The sequence below is a fragment of the Callorhinchus milii genome, unplaced genomic scaffold (assembly GCF_018977255.1).
Source record: "Callorhinchus milii isolate IMCB2004 unplaced genomic scaffold, IMCB_Cmil_1.0 Scaffold88, whole genome shotgun sequence".
In the NCBI taxonomy this organism is placed as follows: domain Eukaryota; kingdom Metazoa; phylum Chordata; class Chondrichthyes; order Chimaeriformes; family Callorhinchidae; genus Callorhinchus; species Callorhinchus milii.
Genome location: NW_024704829.1, coordinates 65289 through 72646, shown reverse-complemented (window position 1 = coordinate 72646; position 7358 = coordinate 65289). Strand labels below are relative to the sequence as shown.

The 7358-nt window shown below is 42.7% G+C and overlaps 1 non-coding gene across 1 annotated transcript; it reads right to left on the bottom strand.

Moving 5' to 3' along the window:
• Positions 1–6518: 6518 nt before the first annotated feature.
• On the bottom strand, positions 6519–6592 carry trnan-guu. Its single transcript has one exon. It is a non-coding gene; the product is annotated as a tRNA-Asn (tRNA).
• Positions 6593–7358: the final 766 nt, after the last annotated feature.

Sequence of the window (7358 nt, the reverse complement as noted above, 5' to 3'; positions counted from 1 at the left end):
GCGTTTTGAGACGTCTGGCATACGTGACAAATACTCTGTCAGACGCAAGTAATATTATTATTATGTATTATATAGAGAGAATGAGCGAAAATGATCGGAAAATCGCACCTGGTCTCATAATTTTAAACAATTGGTTTAGCAAATGATTGTCCGTAGCTTTTATTCAGTTGTTAGTGCTCTTGATTCTTAGTCAGAAATTTGCGGTTTGAAGCCCACAACAAATCATTGAGCTGAAGGTCCGAGCCACGGTAGTCCAAGGTTTCGGCTCCTGGCGTTTTCTGGCATTTTACCCGTATTTCTAAATTGTAAAACTGTGTGCTTTTGGCTGCCGCATTTTGCAGATAAGATGTACATTCAATTCACTTTTCAGGTTATTTTGTGAACCGCCTTGAGACGTCACAATAAACTGTTAAGGCGCTGAATCGAACGCAAGCATTTTTATTAATTATTTTTAATAATATAATTAATAATGAGGGTCGGATGGCAGCCACACAGACAATAGTTTTATGGTTGTCTTTCAGAAACATAACCTGTAAGCATTGTATATAAATTCGATGTTTAAAATTATTTGAATTACAATTCAAATTTTAGATAGGCAAAAAAAAATCCAAATTATCAAACAATGATTGATACAGCGATGACAAATCTATCTCTCTGTATATCTTTCTGCCTGCGTTTCTTTCTCTCTCTCTCTTTATATACATATATGTATATGTGTTTATGTGTTTGTGGGTGTAACTCCCTGTTTGTCTGTGGTTCTTTCTCTCTCTGTAGGTATCTCTTGATCTGTCTTTGGTGTTCTTTATGCTAAACTCTCTCTGCCTGTGTATGTCCGTGTATTTCTCTGTGTCACGTATATTTCTACATGTTTCACTCTCTTTGTAAGTGTGTGTCTGCATATCTCTTTCTCTCTCTCTCTCTCTCTCTCTCTCTCTCTCTTTCTCTCTCTTTCTCTCGCTCTCTCTATCTGTGTCTATCTTTCTATCTTTCTTTACGTGTCTCTGTATTTCCCATTGCAACTGTGGATATCTCTGTATTTGTATGTCTCCTTCTGAGGATCTTTCTGTACCTCTCTATCTCTCTATCTCTGTGTGTCCTTTTCTGTTTATGTTATCTTGTGCTGTCTTCCTGTACCTCTGTGTGTGTGTGTATGGGTGTATCTCTCTGCCTGTGGCTCTGTTTCTCTATCTGTCTGTTTATCTCTCTCTTTCTGAGTGTGTTTATCCCTGTGCGCGAATATGTATATATATATGTGTGCAAACTTCTCTCACTCCGTGTCCCTGTTTCTTTACCTATGTGTGCATCTGTCTATCACTGCGTTTATCATTATGTACATGTGTGTTTTTTTCTCTCTTTCTCTGAATCTCCCACTCTTTGTCTATGTCGCAGTCTCGCGATCTGTATGTGTGTGTGTGTATGTTTATCCCTCCTTTTCTCTATCTTGTGTATCTCACTCTCTGTGAGTGTGTCTGATCTTGTTTCAGAACGTGTTTTTCTCTCTGTGTGGCCATCTGTGTGAGTGAATCTCTCTTCTGTTACCGTTTTATGAAACAACTGACAATTTCTGATGCTACGTACATGCCGCTGTTTTTCACTTCTGGTCAGACCAGGCTTGGAAATCATACTCACAGTGAAACTGCTTTCATAAACAATATTTCTGTTTGCGTTCCTCAAGCACAACCCGTACGAATCATAGCGAAATCCTGCGTTGAAACTGTGTAACATAATCACAGTTTGACTCTATTTTAGTTGCAGTACAAACTGCCGATAAGCAATGTAAACATTTTACAAATTTTAAGCAGGTGATATTAACACTGACGAGATATTTGATATAACAACATATATTGGCGAGTGTCTTTCTCTCTCTTCATGTGTATTTTGTGATTGACTACAACTTCATATTTGTATTTCTCTTTCACCGAATGGGAGTGTGCGAGCGTATCCGTATCTGTGTTTTCGTGTGTTTCAGTTTGTACGTACCAACATGTCTGTACCTGTGTCTATGTGTGCGTGTGTATGTTGGTGTTGTGTCTGTGTGGCCGTGTAGGTCTGTGTATGTGAGTTTGGCTTTGTGTGTGTGTGTTTGCGTCTTTGTTTTTATATGTGTGAATGTGTGGATGACCGTACGTCGATCAATGTGTGAGAATATAAAGAACAGTTTGTGTAAGTGTTTATGTGCATGTGTAGGTATGTGTGTGTGTGGTTCTCTGTCTGTGTGAGTTTGTCATTCTGTGTTTTTGTTTGTTTTAGTATATGTATGCCCGAGTGTGCGGGTGCTTGTGCAGCTCAGTGTACATATGTAGGTCATTCAGATCTCTGCGTCACGTGTACTGTCCTGCACCAGGCTTCGCGACCACATCACTCCCACCCTCGCCCTCGCTCGCCTCCACTGGCTCCCCATCCCCCAGAGGATCGAATTCAAGATCCTCATCCTCATCCTCACCTACAAGTCCATTCACGACCTCGCTCCCTCCAACCTCTCCGACCTATTATCCCCCTACCTACCTGCCTGTAACCTCCATTCCTCTGGCTCCGGTCTGCCCCAGACCCCCCGCCCCAATCGCCCTACTATCGGTGGTCTTCAGCCTCTCAGCCCCGAGGCTCTGGAACTCCAGCCCCCAGTGCCTTCGCCGCTTCCTCCCTTTCCTCCTTCAAGGCCGGTCTCTCAAGACCTTTCTCTTTGACTATGCCTTCAGCTCCCTCTCGACTCTCTACCACCTCCTCGCTCCCTCCCTTCCCTCCCCTCATCCTGACCATTTCCCCTCTGCTCTGGTTCTTACCCAACTGTTTAGCGCCTTGGGACATCCTCCCGACGTGAAAGGCGCTCTATAAATGATTTTGTTATTTTTGTTGTTGTAGGTCAATGTGTGACTGTCCGTGAGGAATTCAATGTGTGTGAATGTGTCGGTGTGTGTTTGTGTGTTGTGTGTGTGTATGGTATCTGTGTTTTAGTGTGTTTTGGCATGTAAGCGTCAATGTGTGCGTGTGTGGATCAGTGTGTGTGTGTGTGTGTGTGTGTGAGTGTGCTTTGCTCTGTTGGATCCGGGAGCAGTCGCCGTTCTTTCTCACTTACAAGTCTTGCTTCCATACTAGCAGAGGTGATACTAACCACATCTGTTTCTCTTCATCTCTATTTCCCTCACTCTCTACCTCAAACCCCATACCTTACTCACACGCTCCCATTCTTGCTCCCCACTCGCCACACTCCCCGCCCAATCCTTCCACACCGGTCACCGCCAGGACACGTATCTTATAAAAGAATTTGTACAATTGAATGTTGAAAAGAGAAAAGAAACAAAATATTCATTATCTGCATCTGTAAGGATTTATTCCAAAAACGCGAGCGCATTACAGAATCAAATCAAATCTGCTGATGGTGTTGCTTTATCGAAGACGCCATCTTCCAGATGAGTTGTTAAACCCAGCTCCCGTCTTTCTGCTCAGGTGGACGTTAAAGAGCTCACGGCGAGATTGGAGAAGAAAAGAGAATTTTTCTTTCCCAGTGATCTAGGCTACAACCCTCCAGATAATCCTGTATTGCAGCAGGATAGTTAGATATCTGGCTGTTGTGTTAGTCAGCGGATCACCTGGACAGTGACTGCGTAGGTCCTGATCGCCTGCTTAACTACTGATTAGCTGAGCATTTCTTCTGGTTAGTTACTGGATAGGTGACCTGGTCAACTGGTCACATAGTGGGTAAGTGACTCGGATGGCTGGTGACCGGGTTGGGGACCTGCTTTTCTGTCGCTCTATGAGCTGGTATCAGCCACGAATGCCCTCATTATCACGTGCCTCATTCCATCTCCATCACCGACACTCATGCAGACATCACAGACCTTTTGACTAACTTCACGGCCCTGAGGAATGTTGTCATTTGGCGACTTTGAGTCTCTCAGTCACATTCCTTGACTCCCGTGACCCGCTTTGGTGTATTGCGACACCTATGTTCGGCGATCCGTCTATGGACACGGAAACTATCTTAGACCACAGGGATTAGCGTTAGAATGTAGATGGATAGTGGTAGACTTGAAAGTGAGGTTCGCCTGGACAGAGAAAGAGAGTTTTCATATTTGAGCAAAATGAGAGAGTATTATGTTTAGACTAGAGAGAGTTTGAGGATTGGAGCGAGACAAATGTGTGTGCTAGGTTATGGATTACAGATTGATACTAGCACCACAGCACTCGCATATAACAAGCATCGCATAATTTAAACACTTTTTGTCTTCATAGTATCTATAAACATAAGTTATTTCCTGGCATTGTGGTTTTATTGTTGTGCTCTACAAACTGCATGATGTATAGATGCAAATAAATTAATGAATCTCCAATATAAAATGTTGATATACTGGAACAAAAGTTTATATTTCTTGATGTTTTCTGCTCTTCCCTAACCTCTATTAACAATGCTATAGAGTACTGATATGTGATAGTTCTTTACAATGAGAACAACGCAGGTCCATGGTGTGCAGAATGGCCTCTCTTCCCTCTGCCCTGAACCACATATTCCTAACAATCAGCCATGGGTGCCCCTGAAGTTATAGGGACTGAAGCTGCTTACAGTGACTGCCGTTACACTGGAGCTGACAGTGTAAAGCGCTGCATTTCGATCTCCAGCTCAGTCCAGTCATGTCACCATTACAGTCCAGTCATGTCACCATTACAGTCCAGTCATGACACCATTACAGTCCAGTCATGTCACCATTACAGTCCAGTCATGTCACCATTACAGTCCAGTCATGTCACCATTACAGTCCATCATGTCACCATTACACTCCAGTCATGTCACCATTAAAGTCCAATCATGTCACCATTACTGTTCATTCTTATCATCGTTACAGTCCAGTCTTTTCACCATTACAATCTAGACATATCACCATTACAGTCTAGTCATGTCTAGTTAGAGTCCAGTTATGTCAACATTACAGTCCAGTGAGTTCACTATTTAAGTCCAGTGATGTCACCATTAATGTCCAGTGATGTTATCATTACATTCGATTGAAGTCACCATTACAGTCCAGTCATGTTACCATTGAAGTCCAGGGTGACAGCTTTGCCCGTCACTGAGCATCTGGGGTCACTCGCACAGATCTCCGCTGTGTAAATTAGCGCCATCTGCTGCCTATTGCTGGTATTGTTTTGTGAGGCTAATCGTGTGCATGTGTGTGTGGCTCTGTGTGTTTGTGTGTGTGTATGTGTGTGTGTGCGTTTGTGTGTTTCTGTGTGTTTGTATCTGTGTTTGTCTGTTTTTGTGTGTGTGTGTGCTTGTCAGCTTGTTTACATATCTGTGTGTCAGTGTGTGTGCGTTGTGTGTGCGTGTAAACTCAACTCCACGACCCCCGATGTCCTGACAGCTGTCTGTCTGACATCGAGTCCTGGACGAGAGACAACTTTCTTCAGCTCAATGTGCGCAAAACGGAGGCCCTCCACATTGGCTCACGTCAGCGCCTCCGCACCTCAGGCACTGACACCATCAGCTCCGCACTCTCCACCTCTCAAAGTCATCAGGAACCTCGGGGTTCCCCTCGACCCTGAGCTGTCCTTTCTCCCTCATATCCGCACCACAACTTGCACCGCCTTCCATCACCTCCGGAACATCGCCACTACCTCACCCCTCACGCGGCTGAAACTCTGTTCCACGCCTTGATACATTGAACTCAAACCTAAAGTGTTTTATCACCGAAGGAGATTGTTATGATCGAGTTGAATTAATCTCGTATTACCACCGGCGAACAGAAATGACTATTTGGCATTGACTTTTTTTTAAAACAGATAATGTGTATTCTGTAAAGCATTTGGAGACGCCTCGAAGACAAGATAAAGTGCTCTACCAAAGCATTATTATTATCATTATTGTTGATTAAATGAAAACGGGGAAATTTCAATTTCAGATTAATTGTGCACTTAATTAGGTTAACACATTTCAAAAATATGTTAAAAGGAAATTCGATGGCGATTGCCGTGACTCGGATTCGAACCGAAGTTTCTGCGGCCACAACGCAGAGTACTGACGACTATATGATCACGGCTGTACACTTGCCTCCATATACAGTGCAGTTGCTCACAAATATAAGAAACGATTTGCATGATTTTTTGTAGAATTAACGTGTCATTCGCTGCTGATCTGGAAGTGTATTCAGTTATTCCTGTAACACAGGATGTTTTATATTTCAACGAGGTGCATAATTGAGACAACTGTCTTCTATTGAGAACATTTTAATCTGACCTTTAAGATCAATTATCATCTTATAGACAGTATGATGGACAATGACTGTGCACACGATATTTGCACTTCATGTATCAGTAAGAGTGCAGTTGATTTGTGATATTTGTTTTGAATCGACTCTTAACTGAATTTGTAACCTAACTAGTTGGTGATCTCCGGCCTCTCAGCGTATCGATGGTTGAGGTTGTGGATTGTTTAAAGTCGAGTATGTCCCGAGTGTATCTGATGTTGTTCATGATATTATTTAAAGTGCGAAGAAAAGTTGAAGCAGGACATGTTTCTTCCAGTAGAGGACCGTCCCTGGGTGGGCTCGAACCACCAACCTTTCGGTTAACAGCCGAACGCGCTAACCCATTGCGCCACAGAGACTTGTATGCACTTTGTTCCAAGAAAAATACAGCTTTACTTTGACATAATTGCTGTCACAGGCAAACCCTGGATTGACAAAAAATGGCAACATCTGTAAGTAAGTTATTCAAAAAGCGAAATCTGAATACAAACAGATGGAAACACTGACCACTGTGTGACGTGGGACTGTTGCTCATCAGCTCCTTATTCTCCCACAACAGGCATTCAAGTGAAATACAAGTGCCTTAAAAACTTGATTTGGATCAACTCGGCTACTAATTTTGGAAGAACGTTTTTTGGAGCACAGTTTGAAATGTAGTCAGAAATATAACAGTTACATTATTTTATTCACGCTGATATGGAATGATTTATAAAGACGAAGAGCGAAATTGAATTTGTTGATCGGTTCTGGTGTGTCTTGTTTATCAAAATATTCCAAAACATTCCTCATTTGGTTCATTGCTGAGTGGGAACAGCTTTTACTTTTTCCGACGTGTCGGAAGATATTTACCTCTTGATAATGAAAGGGATTGCTGGAGCTGGAGAAGTGAAGCTAATTTATGATGGAATCAAACTGGTAATACCAAAGTCTCATGGATTGCCTCTTGCGCAGAAAACGTTGACCGCGGTTTTATCATTGGAAGGTGGAGTCACCTTGGTACCCTCTGCACACGGCTGATTCTGTTCAGAAAACACATCCGAGGCGGTCGATGTAAAAGATGAACAAGATCAGGAGCATTTGATAGCAGTGGGTTTCAAACCCAAGTCCACAAACAGATTAGTATTT